Raw genomic sequence first — 16,714 nt, 5'->3', positions numbered from 1 at the left:
TAAGCAGGTGCACTGATGCAGAGACTGCCCGCCTGGAGAACTTTGTGTGTGGATAATGTGGCCTGCAGTGTCGAAGGAAAATGAAATGTTTTCCTTCCTGGGCTGTTAGTCCAGTTTGTTGACTTTTTTTCTGCTGCCTCACACCTCCTGTTACCTCCTGTGTAAAATGTGGTCAGCCATCAGCAACAGAAGGGTATGCTCGAAGATGGTTTTCTAAGGTTCCGACCAGACGTGCTGGCCAGATGGGAAGTCCTGTTACAGTGTCATGATAGAGGCTAGTACTTAGGTCTACCTGAGCTTTGGCAAGTCCACACGAAAGAAAGGCCACCCATAGTGCCGTTCTTGCAGGCTAGAAGGGGTGGGTTGATAGGCCTGGTGTTTTGGGTATAGTAGAAAAAGACGTGTGGGGGCCAGAAGGGAGAGCTGTAACTGTGCTCTGTCATCTCTTCACTCTGAAGATGGATGGGGTTGGATAGAAAGTGCAAATGAAGTGAGCATCAATGACTGATGCTTCTTTCCTATTAAAACAATCTTTTTTTTTTTGTCTGTTTTAGAAGGGGGCTGGCTTTGTTTCTCCTGCCATAATGATGCAGTGCCTCTTGTTTTCAGAGCTGACATAGTTTGCATTCTGAAAACTTGTAGATGCCCAGGGTGTTTCTTAAAGCTGTAGAACCCCTTGTCTGGGTAACCTCCTTACCACTGTGACTGGATTCCTGCCGGAATAGCTTTTAACCCATAATGGATGGCCTGGGCTAGCCCTGGACCCTTGTGGATGGGCAGTGTAATCTGTCATCAATGACAATTTTGGAAAGCCCTGTTCAGCAGAATCATATGTCTATAAACCTGCCAAGGTTTGAGGATTCAGACCACGTCCTAGAAACGTGTGTCAACTTAATATTTGGGGGCTGGGTTGGGGTTCTTTCTCATAATGCTTTCCTAGCATTGTCAGAAATGAGCTATCTCCCTCCACACTGAACACCTTCCACCTGTAGATTTGAGGTACCCAAATTTTAGCCTTTTATCTAAGATGGGAAGATTGAGATTTTGCTTTAGGGTTCAGTGGGGATCCATTCCTTCCCTTGCCAATTTGTTCTCTGAAACCTAGAAGCCAATTCATGCTTCTTGGAAAACAGAAAGTGATTTTCACTGGAAGAACATATACTAGAAAAAGTCTTTCCTTTTCCGCTCTTGATGCAAAGAAAATGTCATTCACTAGTTTGTGGTTTGGACACCTATAGAATTCCCAGAAAATGTGATCTGGGTGAGAAGTGGGAAGGCACATGCAGGGTGAGGGGGGCTGAGTCAGTGGTGAATGCTCCAGTACCTGTGAGCTCCAGGTGAGCATTGGGGGTGTGGATGCTGAAGTTCTTATTTGTGCTGCACCCCACACCCAGAGTTTCTTTTATGATGCTTAAATGATAAAGCCCAAACTACAAAATTTTACTGACTATGACAGACTGTGTCTCTTCCTCTTCAAAGTGTCATCTAAAGTCTACTCACACCTTTCTCTGTTATAGCAGTAGGAAAGGGACAATTCCCAGCCACATCCTTAGTTTAAGGCTGTGTTAATGGATAGACTGACATAATGCAAAATGATTCTTTCATATCCTGTTCTGAAAACAGCTTTTATTTTTCATTCATCTAGGCCTTCTCAGATGTTCAAACTACAGGGAGACCTCCTGTTTGTATGTTACTATAGGACTAACTTATGTTAAATAAGATGAGACATGGTTAAGTGTCCTGTTGTTTGAATTCCTCACAATCCTAAAGCAGAACTTTAAATTGGGGATGGAGGCTAGTCCTAAAATTGTACAATTAGAACTTGACATATTCCTTCGTCTTTGCAGAACTCCCAACCCAGACTGTGTGTTGTGTCTCCTTTGGGGAGAACTCTACCCAAAGAAAGAAGTTCACCATCAGGCAGTCTCATTATCATAAAAATGGCCATACCCTATCTCAAGGATAACCCTTTGAGTCTGTGTTTATTGTCTGCTTGTTTTAGAAGTTGTGGCTTTTACTTTCTGTTCTTAATGCTACCAGATATCCCCTTTCCTGGTGCTGGTGTCTTTTCTTCTTGTAATAGTGCTTCCTGCCTGACTTGTAGATGGTCTCATGACTGAACCTGGATGTGGGGCTTTCTCTAGCCCTGTTCTTTCAGATGCATCGGCTCACAGATTCCAGCGTTCTCACAGCTCTAAACCTTTTTAAACTCTGATTTCATTATTTAGCTTATTAACAGATTTAATAGCTGTGCCTGGCCCAAGCAGAGCCACAAAAGGCAGAATGTATGGTGAATGTCCATGTGAGAAGGGTCTGTCCTGATGTGCTGTAATGTGCATGCTCTCCCAGTGCCGTTCAGGTGCTGGTTGTTTGCCTCTCTGGCTTCTAGTAGTGTCGTGCTGATCATGTGTTCATGTTCTCTTGTGCCAGTTAGACTTTCAGATGCAATTAGGTGAATGCTAATTTAAAACATATTCAAAACATGAATGTTGATGAAAAAGGCTCTGTATAGTCTATAGTGGTGGTAGAGTGTCATTTGAAAGCTCTGCAATTATATCAGAGAGAAAATTAAATGTGGATCAAAAAGCTGTTTACCCTTTTCACTTACTTTATTTCCATTTTACTACTTCTTAAGGTAAAAAGGGAAATGACATTTTGGATTTACAAGCTTTCATGATATTTCAGAGGTAAAATACATTGACATGCACTTTTCATTTTTTAAGATTCTAGGATTGGAAAATCTGCTATTAATAATAAACTATACAGTACAAATTGAAAGGTCTTTCTTTTTAGCATTTTATACTTACGTTATAAAAGTTCAATTTCAGTACAATTTTCTTGCAAAAATGTGTGTATATTTATTTCGGTTTCCAAGCTTAGGTAATGTTAAAGTTTGAAGACAAAATAGACCCTCATTTAGTGAACTTTTTTAAAGTGGCATACACACTCCTGGAGTTAGTGGCCTCTATTTATTAATCTTTAGAAATTGTAGAGGGCCAACAATAGATTCTTAGTGACTCTTGACTTTTTAACAGTTCTGTGGCAAAACATGAAGTAAAAATGCTGTTGAATATTAGCATTAGATTTTCATTTCAGTTCATTTCATCAAACTATGAGTGCCTGCTGTGCACACAGCTTAAGTGGTAAACAGCAAATACACAGTGAGAATGACTATGACTTCTCCCAAAGGAGCAAATGCTGATCGCCAAGTCCTTAAATCTAGTATGGACATGTTGTGATAAGTATTGTCTTAGAGACATAAGAACGTTGTATGTATTTCAGTTGTTTGACTCCCATACCATATTATCTTGAACCATATGTGAAGCCCAGGACTCTTCTAATCAGCAGTTCTGGGTAGTTGAGCAAATCTCCATACTGCAGTCAGCTGCTGGATTGAAAAGATTGGGCAGTGCAGAGGCTCTTGGTGTCTACAGTCAGCTCTTCTCTGCTCCATGTGGTCTGATCAAACCATTTGGCAAGTGTTCCAAGAGAGGAAGTGGGCAAACCCATTGAGGTCTATGCTCAGAACCAGCAGATCATCACTTCTGCCACACCCTTCTGTCCTTAGCTAGTCTCAAGGTCAGTTCAAATTAAAGAAATTGGGACATAAGATGCACCGTATGTTCTAGCTGGAATGGAATGCTTCTGTATGAAAAGTGCAGATCAGGGGCAGGATTGAGTCTGTAAGTACAGAAAAGGGTCATTATAGGCACAAAGAGCTGCAGAATGCTCATTTAAAGAGTTAAAGTGGAAGAAAATTAGACTGTGTGTGTCTGTCTGTCTCTCTGTGTGTGTGTGTGTGTGTGTGTTTCAGTGTACTGTGTATTGGTTTAACTAAAATGTAGACTCTATTTCTTTGGATATTAAAATTTTCTTTAACTCTTATCCCCTAAGTTTTCTTATTTTGTCTTTATTCTCTGCTGTTCCTTGAGAATCTCTTTTGAATGTCCCATTTATCCTCCTCCTCTAAAACTGTAAATTGTGCCACCCTAAACTATTTGGCACTGATGTTATTTTATTCACATTCACTGTGAGTGCATCTAACTCCCCAAAGATGTGTTTTCTTTCTTTATTTTAGTTTTCAGTGTTCACTGTCTATATCTGACAAACACTTAACAGTTTGAGATATTCTTTCCTTGGTAATAATCACTGTATACTCTGCTTCTTAGCTCCAGCAGTTACTTACTGTTAAATTTTTGTAAAGCTGAATGAACAAGCCTATGACATTGCATCAGATCTACTGAATGAAACTTGTTGGCAAGGTACTTCCACACTGAGCTATCCCAAGATATCTGGGCTTTTTTTAGAATGAGCTGCAGATATTCCCTCTAGGGCACTTATTCCCCAACTTCTTGCCTGTGTCTAAAGTAAACACAGTGCATTTCCATTGCACAGTCACGCTCGGCCTTGAAAACAACAGTGTGCCTAAAGAGATGCCTGTCCACTTCTTTGTAGCTGTTGAACAGACTATGATGCTACTTTTGTTAAAGTAAAAAGGAACCAATAACTTTACTTAGAATGGGAGAACATCTCAGAAACTTCTGTCCAGCATCACCTCCTATTTTCCGTTATGTCTTGATTATACTCAAGAAAGGTTTTGCTTTAAAATCGAATGTCTATGTATATTGAACATTATATGTTTCCTAAGATGAACCTTCCCTCTGTTAACCATTTGAATGCTAGTCTTAGTAGAAAACCCACTTACATCAAAGGCTGATTCTGTGATCGAGCACACATCAAAATATCCCTCTGATCCACAGTATAACCATTCTAAATTACTGCCTAACTGGGAGACTTTCCCAGAGGTAGGTAGGAATGAGACAGATGCATATCTCAAAAGGCCCAAGGTGCCAGTTATCAGTTTCTTTCTTATCACAAACAAGAAGTTGCTAGCAGGAAGCCACCTCCCACAAATGCTTCTTCATACTAGTCTGAACCTGATGGAATGTGAGGGACTTTTAGACAGTTTCCAAAATTATTATTTTTTTATCATCATTATTATTATCACTGTTGGCAGGCCCTCACTGTGTAGCCCTGGTTAGACTTGTACTCTTGATCCTTCTACCTCAAGCCCCTTAGTTCTGGAATTATAGAAATTTTTCACCTGTGGACCTTGCTAGGGTGCTTTTAGTGTTTGAATGGCAAATATATGAAGACAGAAAACAAAGTTCTTTTGGATATGTAGGTGAGAGACCTTTTGGGTACCTAGGAGCAACACAGCAGATTTGGCATATTTTCCCATAAAAAATGCATTAGGTTTGTCCTTTTAGCTAGTGGGCCCCTCAGATTTTCATTGTCTGTTATCACTGTCAGCTCGTCTGGCCACAGCCAGGAGTTAGATTGACTGTCCACATGTTTTATTGTATCTTGGAAGAGTACTGAAGACCTTTTGTACTGCAGGTTAAAACAACAGTTTCCACAAATGGGTCTGTTTTCACCAGCAGAAGGACTGCCATAATCTGCTGTGTGTGGTATTCTGCCAGCATGACTCTCCATGGTTTCCTACCAGGTCTGGCAGTCAGGGCTGCATTCTGTTTTAGACTGTGAGAGTAAAGCACTAACAAGTATAGTATAGTGGATTGCTGGTGGTTTCCACTTTAGTCCATAGATTGCATCACTGACCTCCTTTTGTTTTATCTTAGAGTCCTGAGAAGCTTGCCAGGTAGCCCAAGGAGCTCCACTATGCTTTGCCACCCCCCCCAAGCCAATCCAAGAGCTCTCTCCTATATTCAACGCCTGGCATGTTTATGCATACCCACACATCTGGAACTTAGGGGTTTCTGACACAGTCCCATCTTTAGGAGCAGAGGTGGAGAAATCATCACAGTTTTATTCACTGTAAGCAGCCATACTGTTGGAAGGTGTGTTGGTGCTAGCAGAATGAAAGCTTCTGAGTTGTGAGCACTGACCTCGGGTGTGTTAGCTCTCCTAGAGTACATTCATTCCATCCAAGAAGACAACTGGACTAGGCCTTGGAACTCATGTTCCACACCTACATCACTGACAGCCACCAAAGCAGCAGCAAGTGACAGCAAAGGTACAGATTTAAGAAACTGGAATATATTTCAGTTTGAAAAACACACAAGCAAAAAAAACTTGGCTATAGGCTATCCTCAGCTACCTGGACTCCTGGGGAGCAAATGCCCCCCTAAAATCCAGAGCCCTAACCTAAAGATACCTTTTAGGCAAGTTCAGAAACCAGGAATGAGTAAAGGAATAAGATAGGACTGATGAGAAAGGAGAACCAGAACAGTCTGCATCAAGGCCTGACGGGTAAGCTGAAACAGAACAGCACCAGGGTAGAAAGCAGCCAGAGTGTAAGTTGAGGAGTAAAGGCAAGTTACAAAGGTTGGTTCTCTAGGTCAGTGGTACCCAGGAAGATGTTAGTCTCCTTCCTGAGAGAAATAAAAGCGAGCAGGGACCTGCAGAGTCAGCAGGCTCATACAGAAGGAGCCACTCCTATGGGTGGCTCATATCTTACAGTAGGTCCTTCTTGATTACCTTCAATTTCATGGAGGTATAATTTTTTTTCAACAAAATGTATGTTCTTTGAGTTTGGTAAGTGTACATTTCTGTGTGACCATTGCCTCTGAGAACAGTTTTATTATGCACAGGATTCTTTTTGCTTCTCTGAAGAATCACTCATCTTTCTACCATCATAGTTCAAAATTTTTAGAGTTGATATTCTTTGGTGTATTCTGTCTGGCTTCTTTAGTTCACACATTATTTTGAAATGTCCTCACAGTGATAACCATTTCAATAATTCATTCTTTTAATTGATGAATTATATTTCTACACTGATCTGTTCATATTTGTACATGTTTTATTGTTTTAATTTGGACTATGGTGGTTTGAATTAAAAATATCCCAAATAATCTCTGGCATTTGAACTCTTGGTCCCTAGTTGATGGTTCTGTCTGGGGGAGGTTTGGGAGATGTGGCCCTGTTGGAGGAAGAACGTCCTGAGGGTGAACTTCCAGAGTTTAAAGCCTTTTGTCACTTCCAGTTAGTTCTCTTTCTGCTTCATGCTAATGGTTGAGGGTATGAGCTCTCAACTTTCTATTCTGGGCCCTATGCCTTCACTTGCCGCCATGCTTCCTACCATGTTGAACTCTTCTCCTCTGGAATTACAACCCAAAATAATTTCTTTCTTAAGTCACTTTTTGGTTATGAGATTTTATCGAAGCAACAGAAAAGTAGCTAATACAGGCTACTGTAGAGAAACCTACTTGGGTTGTTAACATGCTAGTGTTCATGTGGACATAGGTTTCATGTTTAACATTGTTCTTTTAAAATGTCAAACTACTTTCCAATTCAATTAGGCCATTTTCCATACCTACGAGTATGAGTAAGAATCTAGGTCATTCCCTATTCTGGTCTTCAGTTTTGACCATCTTGCGATCTTGGACATCACAGTTTTGTCTTTTCCAGAATGCCATATGATAAAGTTATGTTTTTAATCTACTCAGCACACTGCCTTTGAAGTTTTTGCACTCTGGTGCCTATGTTAGTTATTCATTCATTGCTATTGTCAAATAGTATGTCATTGTATATATTATTTTCTTTCTTATTTACCACCAGTTGATTAGTATTTGGTTTGTTTCTTGATTGGGGATCTAATGAATAAATCTACAATAAACAGGAATGTATGGAGTTTTAGGTGAACATATATTTTCATTTCTCCAGAGTAAATACTTGAAAGTAGAATTACTTAATCAATAAAAGTATATTTTAATTTTATGAGAAGCCCTCTATCAAACTGTTTCTCAGAGAGACATTACCATTTTTCAGGGTTCATTGTGACACCCCCCCCGTGTGTGTGTGCGCGCATGTGTGGCTGTCAGAGGACAACTTCTTGGAGTTGAATTGTTCCTTCTACACTGTAGGTCCTGGGACGGAACCTACAATGGCCATCAGGCTAAGAGCAGGCACCCTCATCCACTGATCCATTCACCTGTTCTTATTCTTATATTGTTAAACTAAACATTTTATCTAGTTCTGAAATTAACTCTTGACTGAGTTCTGGAAACATTCTATACCTACATATTCCTGTAAATAGCCCATTGTTGGAAATACGTTTAATATTTTTTCTTATTCTGTGTCTTTTCATTTTCTTGACAGTATCATTAAAAAACTAATTAAAAAAAGTTTAATGGCACTTCATTTACAGTGACATTAGCTTATTCTTTTCAATCTGTTCCTGCTTTGTGTTTCCTCTCTTAACAACAAATCTTCAGCTAACTCAGGTTGCAATGATTTTCTGTTTTTTTCTTGAGGCTTTAAAATGCTGGCTTCTAGGTTTAAGTCTGTGATGGTATACCTTGTATCAGCTTTTCTCTGTAATGGGAAGTGCAGTACAGGTTCCACCACAGTTTATTTAAAAAGATGTGCTTTATTTATTTATTTTTTTTTTGTTTTTTTTTTTTCGAGAAAGGGTTTCTATGTGGTTTTGGAGCCTGTCCTGGAACTAGCTCTTGTAGACCAGGCTGGTCTCGAACTCACAGAGATTCGCCTGCCTCTGCCTCCCGAGTGCTGGGATTAAAGGCGTGCACCACCACCACCCGGCTAAAAGATGTGCTTTATTGATATGCCTTGACAGCTTTATCAAAAATCAATAGAGGGGCTGGAAAAATCTCTTAGCAGTTAAGAACACTCTTGCAGATGGCATGGGTTTGGTTCCCTGTACTCATGCTGTGCAGCTCACTTTTGCCTTATAATTCCAGCTCCAAGTGATCCAGTGCCTCCTTTTCGACCCACATGTATGAACATAGACACACATGTACACATAATTAATAAAATAAATCTTTAAAAAATTAGCCACACCCTTCATAGAAGAGCTACACACAAACTTGGAAAAGCTGGTTCCACCCTTCACCATAAATGTGGGAGGGCAGATTCCACCCCTCACGTGAGGGGGGGAGTGGTCCCAGCAACCTGAATAGAATAACCCAGCTACCACCCAGGCACACTTTCAGGGCTTTGAATTGGCTCTCCTCAACATCTACCCCTATCTATGACCTGCTGGACTCTGTTGAAGGGACTGACCCTGCAGAACATAGCTGCAGTATCTCCATGACTCAGGGCAACATCAGGATATCCGAAAGGAGATTTGGTGAGGGTCCAACACTGACAGTGTACCAAAAGCCAGAGAACTTGAACGTGACCAAGAAATACTATGCAATGAACATTTGCAAGTAAAGCTGTTTGAACAAAAGAGTATATTGCATGATACACCGCAGCTGCCAGTGTCACTAAGAGGAATGAAGAGGTGAAAAAAAAAGGGTGAAGTGTTTTTATATTTTGGTGTTTTTTGATTATTTGTTTTAATATTTTTATTTGTACTTATTATTTACTTTATTTTTCTTTATTTTTTAAGTTTTCCTTTGGGTGGGATTAGGGTGCATGATGTGAAATTACCAAAGAATCAATTTAAATTATGTTTAAAATTTTTTAAAAAATTAGTTTGTCATAAATGTGTTGATATCTTTTTGGATTGCCTGTATTTTTTAGTTTTTCTCTGTTCTTACCCTTTAGTTTCTCTTGATCTTTGTGTTAAATCTTGATATCTTAGAGCATGAGTTCTCCAACTTTATCTTCTTCAACATTGTTTGATTATTCCAAACCATTTAAATATTTGTGTGTGTATATATGTACACACACACACACACACACACACACACACACACACACACACTGGCCTAGCAGGAAATGAAAGGCTGACTTTTAACCATGACAGATCACTTTCTGGAGTTTTGATCAGGGTTATTTTGGATTTGTCGATCTGTTGGAGAAAATTGTCATTCTGACATTTAGCATTCTCCTTCAGGGTTGTTGTCTCTCCATTGTCTGTCTTGGTGCTGTGTAACTTTCAGCAAATCTTGCCTATTTTGCCAGAGTGATTCCGTATCACATGTTCTTTGCAGTGCTGTTACTGTTTTACTGTCAGTGTTTATTTCTTCCTTTGGAGCATATGGAAATACAGCTGTGTTTTGTATATTGGCTTTGAATCTCAAACTTGATGAAGTACTTACTAGGTATAGTCACTTGGAGATATTCTTTGGGAAATAATCAATGATAGTTTTGACATCTGCAAACACAGATAGTCATGTTTGTGCAGCAAGTGCTCCTGCCTGCCATCTCCCCAGCACCATGGTTTTTTTTTTTAATTTTGACTCTATAATGGATGGTCTTTGCTATCTGATTCAACATATCTCTAATTTAATCTTAGCTTAATCTAATCAAGCAATAAAGGCAGGACTAAGACGTCTCGAAAGTTAACTCTTAGTAAAGGGCAGCGTCTGCGGCTCTGAAGTGTGAACCAGAGGCCCATGTGTTAAAGGCTTGCTTTGCCCGATTGGGGCTATTGAAAAAGATAGAACTTTCAAGGATTGGGGCTAGAAGCCAAGCAAGAGATGGCAGGTTTAATGTGAGACTAGCCTTCATTGAGGAATCCTGTCTCAAAACACAAAGTAAACAAACAACAGCAAAGATTGAAACAAAACAAACATAATACCAGGTGGGGTGTCATGGGAAGCCTGTAGATCATTGAGGTGGTACCCTTAGAAAAGATAGTAGACCCCAGATGCTTCCACTTTCCCCTGTTCTTTTCACTCCTGTCCATGAACTGAGCAGCTGTGCTTTGCCAGGTACGCCCATCATAATGCACTGCTTCCTCAGAGCAACAGAGCTGCCAGCTGATAACTGACATTTCTCAAACCATGATCTAGAATAAGCATTCTCCTTCCCTGTGTAACATAGAGGGCCAGGCCTGCTTGTTTTTTGGGGTTTTTGTCCCGCCCAGTATCCCACAACTGTTTAGCCCCAAAGAAAATCACACATAGGTCTTCATAAATTATAAGCTGATTGGCCCATTAGCTCTAGCCTCTCACTGGCTTGATTAATCCATTTTTCTGATCCATTGTTAGCCATGTGGCTCAGTCCCTTTTTTCAGTGGGGCAGATCACATCCTGCTGCTTCGGTGGTCTGGGCAGGAATGGGAGGAATCAACTTCCTCCTTCCCAGAATTCTCCTGTACTCATTATATCATTTCTACTTCCTGTCTGGTTTTTCCACCTGTATTTCCTGCCTGGCCAATCAGCATTTATTTAAAACATGATTGACAGATTACAAACAATTCTCCTGCACCATCCCTGGTTATTTCAGTATTGGCTGTAGTCCTGGGAGGGTGATTGGTTTGCTTGTCACACAAACTGTATATGGCTGTACATATTTCCTTGCCTTCTCAATCCAACCAGGGTCAGTTCCATGTGACACTTTTACTTCTTGCTCAGTGACTTCTGAGGCAAATAATTGAAGAGAAGTGTAGTTTTCCATGTGTCTTCTTTGAAGGCCTAGCCACTTTTCTTCTTTCACTGCATGCTTGGATGGCATGATAGTGAAAAGAGACCGAGTGGCAAGGGGCCACAGATATAATCGTGCCCCTTGTCCTTTCTGAGAAGTATTAAACTCAACTTTAGTTTCTCATGATCTTATCATGTTCTTACCACTGTGAGTTGTGTCATTTACCTACTTTACAATGAGGCTGAGAGCTCTCTGTTGCCCAAACAACAAAGCACAAACCCCTGGTCAAGCAGGTATGGTGCCACCTTGCCTTTTTGGTATTCTCTTCCCGTTGTCTTTCACCATATAACCTCCACTCAGACACTGCAATTGCCTCTCTCATTTGGGAAACATTTTGAGGCTCCCCTTGCCTGTCACTGTGTGTTTTGTCTCAATGGAGTGACAACCTTTTTCCCTTCCTTCACAGTTTGGCTCAAATGTCATCTCTTTATAAATCTTCTCCAACCTTCTCAGGTAGTTAATTGTTCCCTCTTTGAGTCCCTGACATTTTCTATGTCCCTTCATTACAAATGCTTTTATAATTAGTTGTTTGATCACCTGCTTTCATTAGATTCTGCGTTCATCAAGAGCAGGAACCCTCTTTTATTTGCCCTTGATGTCCCCTCCCCTGATAGGTCGCATAGTCCTTGCTTATGCTAGGCCTTTATAATTGTTGCCCTAATGCATCAACTTCATAATGTTTTGTGACATCTCAGAAGTGAGTGGAGCTAGATTGCATTTCCATATCATAGTTTTCTCAAATACTTATTAGTAAATATAGTCAGCATTGTTCTTCACTCTATGATCTTCATTTTTCTTTTTATGTGATAGTGTTAAATGGAATTTAGATGTCATGACCACAGGCAAGACAGACAAACAGGAGGAAAAGACTTCATAGTCAGGAGAGCAGGCTACAGGTGGGCGGCTTCCCACTACTACTGTGCTCTGCCGCTTGCAGAGGAAATGTATTTTCAGACAAGTGTTTGGTGTCCTGTGTTCTGAGCCCTCTGAGCAACTGCATCCTGTCAGACTTTGACTTTTCATTCTTGTGCTCCCACAGGGGCATTTTCTCGGTGCAGATATAGCCTGGAACCTCTCACTGTTACTCCTACCCTTACCTCTGTGGTATTGGTGGCCCACTTAGAGACACTCCAGAAACAGGCCAGAATTCCAATACCTGCAGTTCACCAAGTCCAGGGTGCTAAAATATTCAAAATGATGTTTAAATCATTTTTGTTAAATCAAGTAGTTTACCCAAGATCCCTGCTGAGCAACAGAAAGTGTTGGGATGTGGGAGCAATGTGTTGAAGATTGAACACATTCTTCAGACTCACCCCACCCTGTGTGGCGGCGCAGCATACCACGTGTGTCCTTTTCTGAGAGCATAGAATGCTCCGGAACTGCTCCCTCACTGTGCCTTCTACAGGTCTCCTTACTCAACTAATGGCTTTGTTGTATCTTGTATACAGTCTATCAAAAACTTGTGTTTTCTCTCTCATAAAGCATATTCACAACCCAGTCTTTTGCAGCTCTCCCCTAATCTAGCACTAAACTGTCACTTCACACTGTGTCTTTGCAGTGCCTTCTCACTGGTCTCTCTACAGACTGTTCTCAGTAGAACAAGAAACAGGAGAAAAATTAAAGTAAAATTTAGATCCTATCACTCACTGCCCCAAATCCCACAGCGGCATCCTGCTTCGCTCTTCAGTAAAAGCCGGAGGCCTCTTATTGTTTTTCAAGACATTATAGATTAGACACACACATGCCCACACACCTACTGATGCAGCCCTCTTCATTGGTGCCTCTGAGAGTATTCTTCCTGTTTCTCAGATCTCTCTCTCTCTCTCTCTCTCTCTCTCTCTCTCTCTCTCTCTCTCTCTCTCTCTCTCTCTCTCTCTCTCTCTCATAGAATAGAAAAATTTTTACTGACTGAATCCAATGAACATGTTCACAGAAAGAGAAGACACTCTGTATTGAAGTCCATTGTGAAGTCCATTGTTATTAACTTATAGCACAAAGCATACAGAAACCGGAATGATTATTAAATCATTAAAGTCAGAAAAATTAAGAAGGTAAAGAAAGAAGATCACATTCAAATTAACTTATAATTAATTATTTAAATGTCACTGATGCCATTTGAAATTTCTTTCCTGTTTTATTTCAAGCAAAATAAAAGTGTAAGGAAAATGTCAAAACATATTTCATTGTATATGGCTGCTTTCTTAGATAAACTAATGTAATTACTAAGGCTTCATATTCTACTGGGCACACATCATACCATCTACCTGCCTCATTGATACATAAAAGCATGATTAAAGGAAGCAATAAAGCAGCAGCAATCTTACAGGAAAAAGATATGGTATTCACTTTGGTTTCTTTTAAAACTGTGTTCTCAACAATTGTTATTGGTTCACAAGACCAGCGAAGGTATGTTAGAAGCCTCGGTGCTCTTACCGTCACCTCCCTTCACTGGCACTTATTTAAGACGTGAGTGATAAGCCATACTAGGAATAAAGCACTCATCCTCTGGAGAATATACTTGGGCAGTCTCTCTTTAGTGTAAAGGAATGAGGTGACAGGAATGTGACAGCAATGCCAGTTTTCAGAAACATGAGTCGCATAAGGGATTCCTACTATGTTTGTGTGTATGGAGGTCTCTAACCTTGTATAGATATCTAAGAATTCTATGTGACAACTATGTTTGTACGTATGGTGGTCTCTAACCTTGTATAGATATCTAAGAATTCTATGTGACAACTATGTTTGTGTGTATGGTGCTCTCTAACCTTGTATAGATATCTAAGAATTCTGTGTGACTGCATTTCTTAAGAATGTTCTCCATTTCAGGTTCCCTATCCTCAGCTGCCCAGGGAACTAACTGGGGACCTCAGCTTGGGCACCTGGGAGCCCCTCTAGGGTCAAGTCTCCTGCCCACCCTAAAGTGGGTCCCTTAACTAAGAATTGTGGTTCCGTGCTCCCCTATCCAACCTTCCTTTATCCCGATCCTCCTGTTTCCCCAAGTCCACCCTCCTTCCCTTCTACCTTTTCTCTCCCCATCTCCCCTAACCCCCATCCCACCCCACCCCCAAGATCCCATTTTCCCCCCGGCAATTTTGTCTACTTCCCTTATCCAAGAGGATAACTATATGTTTTTCCTTGGGTTCACCTTCTTACTTAGCTTCTTTAGATTCGCCTATTGTAGACTCCATGAACCCTATTTATGGCTAGAAACCAATTATGAGTGAGTACATCCCATGTTCGTCTTTTTGGGCCTGGGATACCTCACTCAGGATAGTGTTTTCTATTTCCATCCATTTGCATGCAAAATTCGAGAAGTCATTGTTTTTTACCGCAGCGTAGTACTCTAGTGTGTATATATTCCATACTTTCTTCATCCATTCTTCCATTGAAGGGCATCTAGGTTGTTTCCAGGTTCTGGCTATTACAAATAATACTGCTATGAACATAGTTGAACAAATGCTTTTGACATGTGATAGAGCATCTCTTGGGTAAATTCCCAAGAGTGGTATTGCTGGGTCCAGGGGTAGGTTGATCCCGAATTTCCGGAGAAACCGAAACACTGACTTCCACAGTGGTTGCACAAGATTGCATTCCCACCAGCAATGGATGAGGGTACCCCTTCCTCCACAGCCTCTCCAGCAAAGGCTATCCTTGGTGTTTTTGACTTTAGCCAATCTTACAGGTGTAAGATGATATCTCAGAGTTGTTTTGATTTGCATTTCCCTGATCGCTAAGGAGGTTGAGCATGACCTTAAGTGTCTTTTGGCCATTTGAACTTCTTCTGTTGAGAATTCTCTGTTCAGTTCAGCGCCCCATTTTTTAATTGGGTTAATTAGCATTTTAAAGTCTAGTTTCTTGAGTTCTCTATATATTTTGGAGATCAGACCTTTGTCTGTTGCGGGGTTGGTGAAGATCTTCTCCCAGTCAGTATATTGCATACCATCCTAGAACTTACATCTGGCGATGGATGGAGATAGAGACAGAGACCCACACTGGAGCACTGGACTGAGCTCCCAAGGTCCCAATGAGGAGCAGAAGGAGTGAGAACATGAGCAAAGATGTCGGGACCACGAGGAGTGCACCCACCCACTGAGACAGTGGAGATGATCTACTGCGAACTCACCAAGGCCAGCTGGACTGTTACCAGAAAAAGCATGGGATAAAACTGGACTCTCGGAACATGGCGAACAATGAGGGCTGATGAGACGCCAAGGACAATGGCACGCGGTTTTGATCCTATGCCATGTGCTGGCTTGGTGGGAGCCTAGCCAGTCTGGATGTTCACCTTCCTAGATATGGATGGAGTGGGGAGGACCTAGGACGTACCACAGGGCAGGGAACCCTGACAGCTCTCTGGACTGGAAAGGGAGGGGGAGAGGAGTGGGGGGAAGGGGAGAGGGGTGGGAGGAGGGGGAGAAGAGTGGGAGGAGGGGGAGAAGAGTGGGAGGAGGGGGAGGGAAATGGGAGGCTGGTGGGAGGAGGTGGAAATTTGTTTTTTTTTCTCTTTTCTTTATCCTCCTTTTATCAATAAAAAAATTAAAAAAAAAAAAAAAAAAAAAAAAAGAATGTTCTCCAGACTCATCTTCACTGCTCACTACTACTTACAACACAGCTCAAGGAAGGAGACTGCAGCTTTGCTTCAGTAGAATGAGCCATTTAAGGTAAAACTGCCCCCAACTGTCCCTAGCTTGTGGGAAGCCAGAATCCTCTACCTGAACTTCTCCACTGTTTATGGACACATAGCTAACCAGACATTGGCACATGCTTCTGCTTTGTCTTGTGTATGATAAATATTCTCTAATTACTGCTGCAGCTCTGCTGACTTTACTTTGTAATGTACTGCCTGTTCTAAAACAAATGATACTGTTTTCAGAACCAGGTGAAGATCTTTTTCTCTATAGAAATAGAAAATGCATCTTGATTATACCTGCTAGTAAATGCCCCCAATACCACATCACTTGGTGATACTCATTTTAGAGAGAAACACCATGAGCCCAAAGCTCTTGTCATAAGTTGACAGTGAAAATTATGGAAGAGCAGAGTGTTAATAAATGCAGAAATCACTTTAAAATGCTTAGGGTAAACAGAACATGTCCAGCTGTGAAAGGGGCTCATAATTGGAAATGTATGCTGTGAATTTCAGTACTCTGTAGGGACAGGGCAGCCTCCTATCCAGCAGTGCCCGAAAGAGTAAAGAGATGTCTGGTTGTTAGAACAGCCTGGAGTGAGGAATGTCAGCACACCAGGCAGAGGTCCTCCTGACAGATCGTCAGATGTGAGTGCAGTGATAAAGAGGACATTTAAATCACATCACCTTCAGCCAGATCCGCCATTCAATAGACCCTCCTGAAGA

General features: G+C 41.1%; 1 protein-coding gene across 3 annotated transcripts in view; it reads left to right on the top strand.

Moving 5' to 3' along the window:
* LOC142856324 (exocyst complex component 6B) overlaps nucleotides 1-16,714 on the top strand; it is a 523,494-nt gene that overhangs the window by 360,846 nt on the left and 145,934 nt on the right. The window lies entirely within an intron of this gene.

Source organism: Microtus pennsylvanicus, chromosome 8, assembly GCF_037038515.1.
Source record: "Microtus pennsylvanicus isolate mMicPen1 chromosome 8, mMicPen1.hap1, whole genome shotgun sequence".
NCBI classification, from domain to species: Eukaryota; Metazoa; Chordata; class Mammalia; order Rodentia; family Cricetidae; genus Microtus; species Microtus pennsylvanicus.
This window is presented reverse-complemented; position numbering and strand designations above follow the sequence as displayed.